Source organism: Leptonychotes weddellii, chromosome 9 (genome assembly GCF_054177405.1).
Source record: "Leptonychotes weddellii isolate Sample4059 chromosome 9, ASM5417740v2, whole genome shotgun sequence".
NCBI classification, from domain to species: domain Eukaryota; kingdom Metazoa; phylum Chordata; class Mammalia; order Carnivora; family Phocidae; genus Leptonychotes; species Leptonychotes weddellii.
The window spans coordinates 39,787,215-39,800,673 of NC_138377.1; positions in this window are offsets into that span (position 1 = coordinate 39,787,215).

Below are 13,459 nucleotides of genomic sequence, written 5' to 3' on the forward strand. Positions count from 1 at the left end.
CTTCCTAGCCTCCCCAACCCCTCCCTTGTCCAGTGGCCTGAGAAGCACCAGGACTCTATCCAGAACCTATGCTGTTGGGTCAATGGTCTAGTTTTACTAGTTTGGAACTTAACAAGACATTAATTTCATCTGCAAGACGTTAATTTCACTTCCCCCTTTTCTCTCCCTCATTTACTCTCTTGTAGGTTGGAGGGTGGTGTCTGTCTCTCCACTGCCCTGCACATTCCTTGAGGGCCTCCTGGAACCCGGTTATACAGTGGGTAGTAAAGTCAAATTGTGGGTAGTAAAGTCAGATGGTCCAGGGTTTGAATTCTGGCTTAGCATCTCATTGGCTTGTGTGATTTGCGTGAGTTGCTTAGTGGAAATAACAGCACCTCCTTCATAAGGTTGCTGGGAAGACGAAAGGAAGTAATAACTCTTAATTAGTATAGAGTTTGGCATATAAAAATGTTCAATAATAATGTATATTATTCTTGAAATAGGTATTCCATTTACTTCAGAAAACCCTGTTCTCTGATCTTTTTAACATTTTTGTTGAGGTAATTAACATACTATATACACGTATGTATTTCAAGTATACAATGTCGTAAGTTTTAACATGCGCACGCCTGTGAAACCATCCCTGTAATCAACCTAATTATCATATCTATACCTCCCAAAAGTTCCCTTATATCCTTTTGTAATCCCTTTTCCTGTCCCCAGGCAATCACTATTTACTCTGCCTCTACAGATTAGCTTGCGTTTTCTAGAATTTTATATAAATGGAATCAGATGGTATGCACCTTTTTTGGCTTGTTTCATTCAGCATTATTTTGAGATTCATCCATGTTGTTAAGTATACCAGTTGCTCAGTAGTATTCCATTGTTGAGGGTATCAGTTGCTCAGTAGATATACCACAATTTGTTTATCCATTCACTTACTGATGAACATTTGGGTTATCTCCAGTTTTGAAGTTTTAGAAATAAAACTTCTGTGAACACTTGTGTACAAGTCTTTGTATGAACATATACTTATGTTTCTCCTGGGAGGTGAATGGGTGGGTCCTAAGATAGGTATATGTTTAAATTTTTAAGAAACTGCCAAATTATTTTCCAAGTAATCACACCATTTTGTATTTCCACCAGTAGCATGAAAGTTCCAGTTGCTCCACATCCTTGACAACAGTTGGTATGGTCAGTCTTCTAATAGATATGTAATGGTATCTCTGTTATTTTAATTTGAGATTCCCTAATGACATTTTATTTATCTGTTTGTTTGTTTTGGGGGGGAGGGGCAGAAGGAGAGGGAGAGAGAGAATCTTATGTGGGCTCCATGCTGGGCTCAATCTCACAACCCTGAGATCATGACCTGAGCTGAAATCAAGAGTCAGACACTTAAATGACTGAGCCACTGAGGCAACCCCCCCACCCCCGCCGCCCGCAATGACATTTTAAATGGGTTTTTGCCACCCGTGTATCTTTTTTGGTGAGTTATCTGTTCAAATCATTTGCCTATTTTAATTGGGGTATTCGTTTTCTTATTGTTGAATTTTGAGACTTTTTAAAATATATTCTGTATACAAGTCCTTCAAGTGATTCACAAATATTTTCTTGAAGACAGTAACTAGTCTTACCATTCTCTTAACAGTGTCTCAAAGAACAGAAGTTCTTAATTGTAAAGAAGTACAATTTATCAATTTTTTCCTGTTATGGATTGTGCTTTTGGTATTCTAATCCAAGGATCCTTTCTCTACTAAATCACTATATGGGTCACACACTATATATATATGTGGGTCTATTTCCACACTCTGCTTTTTCTCCAGTGATCTATTTTCACACCAGTACCATACTATCTTGATTACTGTAGCTTTCCCAAATTTGTTTAGCTATTTTATTTATGTCTTTTTCATTTCCAAATGAATTTTTGAATTAGCTTCTTAATTTTTACACAAAAAACTGTTGGGGCTTTGATTAGGATAGCATTGAATCTATGTGAAAATTTAGGGAGAACTGTCTTCTTAATTATATTGAGTCCAATATTGAGTCTTCTGGTCCATGAACATAGAATATCTCTTCATTTATTGAGGTTTTGCTTTCCTTTCTCTCAGCTATGTTTTGTAGTTTTCAGGGTACAGGGCTTACACATCTTTGTCAATTTTTTCGGTTTTAGGGTAAATGGTATTGTTTTTAATTTCAATTTCCAATTGTTTGCTAGTACATAGAAATACACTTTATTTTTATATATCAAACTTGTATCCAGCAACCTTACTAAACTCACTTACTAGTTTTAGTAGCTATTTTTGTAGACTTGATTGGATTTTCTGCATAGACATTTATGTCATCTATGAATAGAGTTTTATTACTTCCTTTCCAATCTGATTATCTTTTATTTCTTTTTCTTACCCTGTTGCATTGGCTTGAACCAGTAGAGTATTGAATAGAAGTGGTGAGAGCAGACATCTTTGGCTTTTTTCTAATTTTAGAGGGAAAGCACTCAGTCTTCCACTATTTAGTATAATGTTAGCTGTAGATGCCCTATAACCAGCTGAGGAAGTTTCCCTCTATTCCTAGTTGGCTAAGATTTTTTTTTTTTTTTTTAAGATTTATTTATTTCAGTGAGAAAGCAAGTGTGTGCCAGCAGGGGGAGAGGCAGAAAGAGAGGGAGGGAGAGAGAGAGAGAGAGAGAGAGAATCTCCAGCAGACTCCCTGCTGAGTACAGAGCCCAGCTCAGGGCTTGACCTCAAGACCCCAGGATCATGACCTGAGCTAAAACCAAGAGTCAGATGCTTAACTGAGTGAGCCACCCAAGCACCCCAAGATTTTTTTTAATCAAGAATTGATGTTGGGGGGCGCCTGGGTGGCTCATTCGGTTAAGTGTCTGCCTTCAGCTCGGGTCATAATTGTGGGCTTCTGGGATCGAGCCCCACATCAGGCTCCCTGCTCAGCAGGGGAGCCTGTTTCTCCCTCTGCCCTGTTCCTGCTCTCTTTCTTTCTCTCACTCACTCTCTCTCAAATAAATGGATAGAATCTTAAAAAAAAAAAAAAGAAAAGAATTGATGTTGGATTTTGTCACATTTTTCTGCATCTATTCATATGACTATTATTTTTGTCTTTAATATGGTAAATTATAAAGATTGATTTAATAATAGCTTTATTGAGATATAATTCATAGAGCATAAATTCACCCTTTTAGAGTATGCAGTTCAGTGGATTTTACTATATTTGCAGAGTTACACATCCATCACCACAACCAAATCCCATAACATTTTCATTACCCCAAAGAGAAACAATGCACCTATCAGGAGTCAGTCCCCATTTCCCCCTCACTCCTGGCAACCACCAATCTACCTTTATGGATTTGCCTATTCTGCACATTCATATAATTGGAATCATACTCAATGTGGTCATTTGTGACTGACTTCTTTCACTTGGCATAATGTTTTCAAAGTTCATCTATGTTACAGCAAGCATCAGTGTTGCCTTCATTTTTATAGCTAAGTAATATTCCACTGTGTGGATATACCACATTTTGTTTATCTATTCATCAGGTATGTTTCCACTTTTTAGCTATTATGAATAATGCTGTTGTGAACATTTGTTGCAAGTGTTTGTGTCAACATATGTTTTCATTTCTCTTGGGTATATACCTAGGAGTAGAATTGCTGAGTCATATAATCAGTCTATGTTTAACCCTTTAGGGAATTGCCCTACTGTTTTCCAAAGTGGCTATACTATTGTGAGAAGGTTTTACTTATTTATTTATTTTAAGATTTTATTTATTTGTCAGGGAGAGAGAGAGAGAGAGAGCAGTAGGCAGAGGGAGAAGCAGGCTCCCTGATGAGCAAGAAGCCCGATGCAGGACTTGATCCCAGGACACTGGGATAATGACCTGAGCCAAAGGCAGACACTTAACTGACTGAGCTACCCAGGTGTCCCTGTGAGAAGGTTTTAAACTACCATTTCAATTTAACAGATAGGGGCTATTTAGATTATTTATTTCTTCTTGAGTATTTTTTAAGTCTTTTTAAAAAATTTAAATTCAATTAATTAACATATATGTATTATTAGTTTCAGAGGTAGAGTACAGTGATTCATCAGTCTTATATAATACCCAGTGCTCATTACATCACATGCCGTACTTAATGTCCATCACCCAGTTATCCCATACATCCCAACCCCCCTCCCCTCCAGCAACCCTCAGTTTGTTTCCTATGATTAAGAGTCTCTTATGGTTTGTCTCTCTCTTTGATTTTGTCATGTTTTATTTTTCCCTCCCTTCCTCTAAGATCCTCTGTTTTGTTTCTTAAATTCCACATATGAGTGAGATCATATAATAATTGTCTTTCTCTGATTGACTTATTTCGCTTAGCATAATACCATCTAGTTCCATCCACGTCATTGCAAATGGCAAAATTTCATTTTTGATGGCTGAGTAATATTCCATTACGTGTGTATATGTGTGTGTGTCACGTCTTCTTTATCCATTCATCTGTTGATGGACATCTGGGGTCTTTCCATAGTTTGGCTATTGTATACATTCTGCTATAAACATTGGGGTGCAGGTACCCCTTCGGATCACTACATTTGTATCTTTGGGGTAAATACCTAGTAGTGCAATTGCTGGGTCATAGGGTAGTTCTATTTTCAACTCTTTGAGGAAACTCCATACTGTTTTCCAGAGTGGCTGCACCAGCTTGCATTCCCACCAACAGTGTAAGAGGGTTCCCCTTTTTCTGCATCCTCGCCAACATCTGTCATTTCCTGACTTGTTAATTTTAGCCATTCTGACTGGTGTGAGGTGGTAGATTATGGTTTTGATTTGTATTCCCCTGATGCTGAGTGATGTTGAGCAATTTTTCATGTATTTGTTGGCCATTTATATGTCTTCTTTGGAGAAATGTCTGTTCGTGTCTTCTGCCCATTTCTTGACTGGATTATTTGTTTTTTGGGTGTTGAGTTTGATAAGTTCTTTATAGATTTTGGATAGTAGCCCTTTATCTGATAAGACATTTGGAAATATCTTTTCCCATTTTGCTGGTTGTTTTTTGGTTACCTTTGCTGTGCAAAAGCTTTTTATCTTGATGAAGTCCCAGTATTTCACTTTTGCCTTTGTTTCCCTTGCCTTTGGAGATGTGTCTAGCAAGAAGTTGCTGTGGCCGAGGTCACAGAGGTTGCTACCTGTGTTCTCCTCTAGGATTTTGATGGATTCCTGTTTGAGTTAATATTGATAGTTTATGCCTTCCAAGGAATTTGTCCCTTTCATCAAAGTTGCTGAATTTATCACCATAAAGTTGTTAATATTTCTTTAGCTTTCTTTTGGTATCTTTATAATGTGTAGTAATGTCTACTCTCTCATTCTTGACACTGATAATTTTTTTTTTGCCCTGACCAGTGTAGCCTAGGTTTATCAATGTTATTGACTGTATATACTAGATATTTTAAAAAATCTTTGTGTCATTCTGTCATGTGGAAAATTACCTTTATTAAATAGTAGGCTTCAAGTACACTATGAGGTAAGTTATTTCAGAGTTCGTGGAATATAAAGGCTTACACACGAAAGTGAAATGCTTGGATAACACTGTTTATTAAATCAATGTGGAACACACTGTGAGAAGCAAGGGGCAGGAGGAGATTGACCAAGTTAAATACTTAGGATAGGGAACAAGTGGTATTGGTAGGACTATACTACTGAAATCCTGGGGTATGCTATGTTCATATGTCTTCTAGCTCTCTGCTGCATCAGCTTTTCCTGCTGCAGATATGAAGATAAGAGTTGAGGTTTGAGCAAGGGGTCTTGGGTCAGCAATGCTTGCTCTGTCAGAGAGATGCAATTAGCCACAGTTGTAGCTTGTCAAATAGTCTGTTGAACAGCCATGGAGGGCACGTGGAACCAAACTATATCACAAGTGGGTGGTCAGATTAAGGACTCATGAATATTGATTATTTAATGCATCATTGAATATTTAGTGCCTAGGTGCCCCTCATGTATGTTTACTACCTCATGTACTCTTAGATCTTGTAGCCCTTTTCATTGATGTTTAACCCACACATACTCTACTTCCTAATTACTGATCTATACTTGATTTATGAGTTCATCCACCCATTTCTTTTCTTATCTTCTATAGAATTGAATTTTTTTAATCTTTTTAAAAAGGTTTTATTCATTTATTTGTCAGATGGACAGAGAAGGAGAGAGCACACGCAGGGGGAGCGGCAGGCAGAGGGAGAATCAGGCTCCCAGCTGAGCAGGGAGCCCGATGCAGGGCTTAATCCCAGGACCCTGGGATCATGACCTGAGCAGAAGGCAGATGCTTAACCGCCTGAGCCACCTAGGCACCCAGAATTAAATTTTTTTTCAAGATTTTGTTTAACAGAAGAGTATTATTGCTTAAATGCATTTCATACTAAAATTTCCCTCAGAGTACCCTTTAGCCTCGTCCCCACCCAATCTACGATCAATCAGGACTCCTGCATTGAAAAAAATTTTTAAAAATCCCTCATCACATTTAATTAGAAGTACATACATTTTTTTTTTTAGTTCAAATACAGTTGACATATGGTATTATATTAGTTTCAGGTGTATAACAGTGATTCAACATATATATACATTACGATAGAAGTACATACTTCTTTTTAAAAAGATTTTATTTACTTATTTGAGAGAGAGACAAAACACAAGCAGCGGGGAGAGGCAGAGGGAAAGGGAGAAGCAGGATCTCCACTGAGCAGGGAGCCAGTTGCTGGGCTTGATCCCAGGAGCCTGGGATCATGACCTGAGCCTAAGGCAGACTGAGCCATCCAGGCGCCCCAAGGATTGAATTTTTTTTTTTTAAGATTTTATATTATTTATTTGCCAGAGAGTGAGAGAGAGAGCACAAGACAGGGAGAGAGGCAAAGGGAGAAGCAGACTCCCTGCTGAGCAGGGAGCCTGATGTGGGACTCGATCCCAGGACCCTGGGATCGTGACCTGAGCTGAAGGCAGATGCTTAACCAACTGAGCCACCCAGGCGTCCCTAGGATTGAATATTTTGAAACTATACATCAAATGCACTAAACCCTCCATTAGTCCTTCTTTCTGTGACACAGTCACCAACTTTGCACGTAGTATTCACTGAATAAGTGTTAAATAAGAAATAAGTAATACCCTCAGGTAGTCTTGCCATAGAGACATATTTATTCCAACAGAATAAGTATGTAGTTAAATATATGTGGGAACTAGTGGGTTTCTTTGCTGTAGGACTTGTTAGTGCCTTAACACACTAATGTGGTGGTACCTTTCTATGAGTAGATGTCACATGTAGTGTCCTCACCCTTATTGACTGATGAACCCCTTTACTCCAGGTGCATCTCTAGCAATTAGTGTTCTACAGAACAGATCTTGGGAAATGCTGCCTTGGGAATTGCCCTGTGCAAGGCCTTAAAGAGGGCTGGAAAATGTAGATGTTTACTATAGCAGGTGTAGGCCAAGCAGGTGATCTGAAATTACCTTATGTACTTTATAAAGTATAAATACTCTGTTTTTCTGGGTTAGAAAGAAAACTATGACAAGAAGCATGATAGGGAAATTAAAGTTACTCAGGGTATGAGCTGACCAAATTATTCAATCAAGGGTTTCTCTAATTTCCCCTTCGGAATAAATGCAGGGATGATGGCCCCTCCCCCAATCAGCGCAGTGCTGACAATATTCTTTCACAAAAAGCTTGTAGACTGGGCCTTTGGCATAGGCAGGTGCTTTGAGAGATATTAAGATTATAAAAAGGAGACTTCCTCTTCCACCAGGCTGGGAAAATATGCCTAATGGGACTTCAGGGAACCCAGATCTCTATGCAGAGGATCTCCATGGTATGATTATCCTGGATGGTCAAGGTATTCTTAAGACTTGAAACTGAGTTTAGCGGAGCATTTATCAATGGCAAGATAGCTTGCTTCATTTAGTAGACAACACAGAGGAAAAGCAGAGCTGATCATAGGTCTTCTACCCTATTTTGCTCCATTTCACATCCTCTGCCTCAACACCATCAACACGCAGCCAGGTACTCCCCACTCCTGCCCCTCCCTCCCTTCCTGCACACAAGGGTAGCCTTCTTCTTGCCACTCGTGGATTCTCTTCCTAGCACCCTTCTCCAAATTTATTGCCTGCCTAAATCTTGCTCATCCTTCACATTGCAGCTCAAATGTTTCCTCTGGTGAGCTTTACTTGACTCCTACCTACTAAGTTATGCTTTTTTTTTCCCTGTCACTTATCACAAGTGCAATTAACATTATTTAATGATTGTCTTTCCCACCAGGTTGTGAGCTGAACGAAGGCGGAAATTGTTTCGACTAGTTCACTATTGAATTACCAGACATGGCAGAGGGTGAGTGGTTAATAAGTCCAAATGAATGATCAAAAACAATCTAGGTGCTGATATATTTTGCAATTAACTTAGGGCTGTTCTGTTTTCCTTTGTCCTTGGTCAAAGGCTTCTCTATTCCCTTTGTCCAAGGCTTGGATTCTCCTAAGATTCTTCTTAGATACTCATTCCAAGGAATGCCTCTCCTATATCTATTCCCTGATCAGAGTATTGGTTGACATCGGTGTATACAGGCTAAGTCTCTCACGTAATCTGGAGCAAAGGAGCTGCGGAAAAGCAATGGTTTTCCTTTTAGGTATGAAGTGTTCGTAGTTTCCAGTGAGCTTGAGGCTCCGCAGTGAATAGCTTGTGTGTTTCCCAAAATCCAGGATGCAGGCACAGTGTAGCTGTGGGCAGCGGTGAAGCAAGTCGCGTTTGTAGTCATGCTGCTGACGTCACTAGGAAGAATGCAAGGAAAGCTGGACATTCTCCGGAATGTTGGGAACATGGCTCCTTGGAGGTGCCACAGTTACACTCGACCTACTTCAATCAGTTCCTCCCCAGCATCCCGGCCTGCCTCTCATCTCTCTCTGAAACTCACTCGCACACCGATGCCTGGGGCTTGTGATTTCCCTCGCCCACCCTGAACGGATGGATGCGATTAGGCAAATATGGCGGGGGACAAAGTGGCTGGAGGTGAGGACAGTCTCCCTCTTGTGCTTTCTCTTGAGACAGGACTTGTTCTGGGGTGCAAGTTTCCTTGACGCACTCATGAAGACCTGCCATCATGAAGCGGAAGGAACCTAGCTCTGCACTGGACAGAGCTGACTTTTACCCCTGGCTTGAGACCGGATCACACATGGTTAGTGCTCAAGACGTGGTAGCCATTTAAGTATTGGGTGCTCACTGGGTATGCGCAGAGGAGTCCGTGCCTCTTGTGTCAGTGACATCACACTGGGTGGAAATGGCTCGTTCACTTCGCTCTTTCCTCTACTAGACTGTGACATCCTTGTAGGCCTAGGGAAATGGTTTCCAGGTCCCATGAGAAGCTCACATTGGTTGAGTGCCTGAGGTCAAGCACTAAATGCTTTACATGGATTACTTCATTTAATTTTCAAAACCCCGTGGAGTTACAAACTACTGTTTTCTGCATTTATAGCTGAAGATACGGAGCCGCCAAAAGCTTCCGTAACTCTCCCAATGTGATGTATCTAGTTAAGTGGTGGAGAGAGTGTTTAAATACAGCTGGTCAGGTTCCGGAAGCTGTGTGCTTTACTGCTTGCTGTACACACGGCCTCAGTGCTCACTCTCAGTAGATTTCCCTCATTTTTCTCCAGCTACACTCATTATCACCGTGGAACATGTCATCCCCATTGTCTCCGCCTGTGTTTGTGGAGCTCTGTTTACTCTGTGATTCTCACTGTGCCAGCCGCACACAATGCCTCATGTAATCACATGCTCTACAGTTGCTTCTCCATTTGTCTAGCACTGGCTTTCGCACAGTAAGTTTCTGTACCAATTATGCTCTCTCACAAAACATCTCTTGGTTCCACTGTCAGACTGGACTCTAGACTGAGTGGATCACTGGGCAGACCCTTTTATGTTTTTGTGTTCTTAATGACAACCATCTGTTTCCTAAAGCAATTGAAATCTTCAGTTATTAGCGTAAAGGAAGCACGTGGACTCTAGGCACAGCCTCACACCGCTGTTACATGCCTGGGGAATCAGCTACCACTGAAGTTAGGCCTGGCTACCTTTCTCAGACTCTGGGTGAAACCGGGGTTCCTTTCAAGATTAGATGCACCGGCCCCGTATGTTAAAAAAAAAACCAAACAAACAAACATGTAAACTGTACATACAAAAGGGTATTAAATATCTTTGGTGTGGGCGCCTGGGTGGCTCAGATGGTTAAGCGTCTGCCTTCGGCTCAGGTCATGATCTCAGGGTCCTGGGATCGAGTCCCACATCGGGCTCCCTGCTCCTTGGGAGCCTGCTTCTCCCTCTGCCTCTCTCTCTCTCTCTGTCTCTCATGAATGAATAAATAAAATCTTAAAAAAAAAATAAAATAAATATCTTTGGTGTTAAATAGAATGAATACTTACATATAGCCATCGCCCCATTCAATAGAATATTATCAGGTTCTACCAAGTCCTCCATGTGCCCCCTCCCCAGTTGCAACCCTCTCCCAACACCCGCAACATACTTTTCATTATACAAAGAGTATGAGTTGTTTGAGAGCACTATGTTTTGGATGAGTAAGTCAGATGTGATTCCCAGGTGCTTTGTTGTGAAAGGTGCTAGCAGCAAATGGATATCGGTATTTTGAGGTTTCACATCCTATTCACACTGATGTTTTCAGTGAGGTGTTTCTAACTTCACGACCACTGCAGCATTAGCAGTGTGCTGAGAACTGACGTGTCAGCAAATTGTGGTCAACGTGCACAATTAATTTTTGCCACAGTTGGGGACATGTACTTTTTTGGCAATGGCTGTCAAAGATGAGGCTGAGCACCGCTGCCGATGGTGAAGAGCAGGATTCCACCTGCAAGAGGAAGGAGGGTGTATACCATCAAGCCGGCATCAAAGAAAAATTGTTTGACAACATGCAAGAACTTTGCTGTGAAACTGTGAGAACGTGTGCGAGAACTTGGTCGTGGCCGCAGAATGTTCTACCCAAACAGGAATACTGGGGGAATGTTAGTGTGCCAACCCCTGAAGAATTCACTTTACAGGAGAGCCACAAGTTCCAGTATTTAAAAATGTGTCTCGGGTGCCTGGGTGGCTCAGTTGGTTATGCAACTGCCTTCGGCTCAGGTCATGATCCTGGAGTCCCGGGATCGAGTCCCATATCGGGCTCCTTGCTCAGCAGGGGGTCTGCTTCTCCCTCTGATCCTCCCCCCTCTCATGTGCTCTCTCTCTTTCATTCTCTCTCTCAAATAAATAAATAAAATCTTAAAAAAAAAAAAAAATGTGTCTCGGGATGCCTGGGTGGCTCAGTGGGTTAAGCGTCCTCCTTCAGCTCAGGTCATGATCCCGGAGTCCTAGGATCGAGCCCTGTGTCAGGCTCCCTGCTCAGCGGGGAGTCTGCTTCTCCCTCTCCCTCTGCTGCTTCCCCGGCCTGTGCTCGCTCTGTCAAATAAATAAATAAAATCTTAAAAAAAAAGTGTCTCAAACACCAAAAAAGTGAGAACCATTACTCCAGCCAGCAGATATTTCTGAAGTGGTTTTAACGAGTTTTCATCATTTATTCCCTGCCACTAATGAATGGACCCTTTGAAAAAATTTCACTGTCTGCTCCTTCCCACCATTACTGTGAATTAGAAACACTCATGTCAGTCCAGGGCTGGAGGAGATGAAATGCAATTCTACTACAGATTTGGTAATGTTTGTATGCAACAGCTAAAAGACCCCAAAAATTGGACATAATTTTCAGTGCTATTCAGTGTGTGGGAAGATGAAGTTAAACAACAAAAACAAAAACAAAAACAAAGAAACTTGGAGCTTTAAGGGAAATTGCTTTCAGGACTTGGGGGAAAAAAAAGACATGTTTGAGGCCATGCGGCAGAAACCCTTGGAGAGATGCCCAGAAAAGTAGTATTCCCATCACTCCTCTATCCCTCTTTTCTAGCCTAAAAAAGGCATGGCTTCCTATTCTAGAACTAGAATGTGTGCTCTTCATGCTTTTGGGATTTGCTGAAGACAATGTGGCTACAACTAAATGACTTGGATATTTTCACCTTTATAAGATGCAGTAAGAGTGGCAGCCTAAATGATACGTGAGTCACAGGTTAACTTCTATGCTAAAACGTTCTTTAGGATGAGTTTGTATCTCAGGAAACAAATATGGAAGATCTTCACTTGCGTTTTTTTTTTGCTACAGTTAGGATAAGCATATAATAATTTATCCTCAAAACAAGGACACTTGAGAATGCAAGGAGGGTACTAATAATTATACCTGGACAACATAAACCAGAATTGTTCCAGGCAAACTGGGATATGACCACTTACAGTACAGCCTTGGTGTTCAATAAGTACGTTATCACATTGTGTAACTTTAAGCCTTTAAGCATGACAATCTAATTTATTTTTTATAATTTTATTTTATTTTGAAGATTTTGAGAGAGAGCACGAGCAGGGGGAGAGGGAGAAGCAGACTCCCCGCTGAGCGGGGAGCCTGATGCGGGGCTCGATCCCAGGACCCTGAGATCATGATCTGAGCTGAAGGCAGATGCTAAACCAACCGAGCCACCCAGGTGCCCCCATGACAATCTAATTTTAAAAAGGAACATTAATATAGATATTATATACTTGAGGTGTAATCTTTTAGTTATGCTACTACACCAAATAGATCCCTTTGGCTAGAAGGAAGGCTGTTCCATTTTTTTCCCTCGTGGTGCTGAGTATTATGATTGGTTTACATTAACCTGAGCACAGGAAACTAGTCAATTGCAGCAAATCACACTGCAGAGCTGAGCTTAAAGCTAAAACCTCTGTTCCCTGAGTCCCGTTGTGTTGCTCACTGAAACCATGAAGGGTTGCCTTCTAGAATTTGATCAGATTTCTATTGCAGATTCACCAGAGGTGGAGACTTACGACTGCCTTTCAGATAAGAAATCTTGTAAAATTTGTAAAGAGGCTTTTCCTAGTTCACATGAATCCTCTTCATCCCACTTCCCTAAAAATCCTGGGTGCTAGTCCGAATCATGAGTCATGTACTTTTGGTCTTTTTTTGGAAAGATTTCTTTGGGCATTCAAGAAGGGATCCAGGTATTCATTAAATTTAGTCCTTGGGAATTTTGTGTGTTGCAGTAACTAGGCAACAGTTAAGATGTTTTAACTTAGCATGTCCTGTACTGGCAAGTTTAAAAAAAGAACTGTCAAGCCATACTTGGCAGAACCTCCCTTGGACTCTCCCACCCTCTGTACAGTTCTCCTGTACATCTTGGCTGTCCTCCACGGCTAACAGAGGCCTCTTCTGTCTCAGCCTGACAGCCTCGTCCAAGCCTTTCCCACTGCAGAACAACCGGACACCCACAGTGTCCCCAGTAATCGGTAGGACTATGACTGGTGGTTTGATCATCCAGTACCTTTCCAAACAACTCTCACGTCCATATCTGAAACCTACTCTTTTTTTTTTTTTTTTTTTT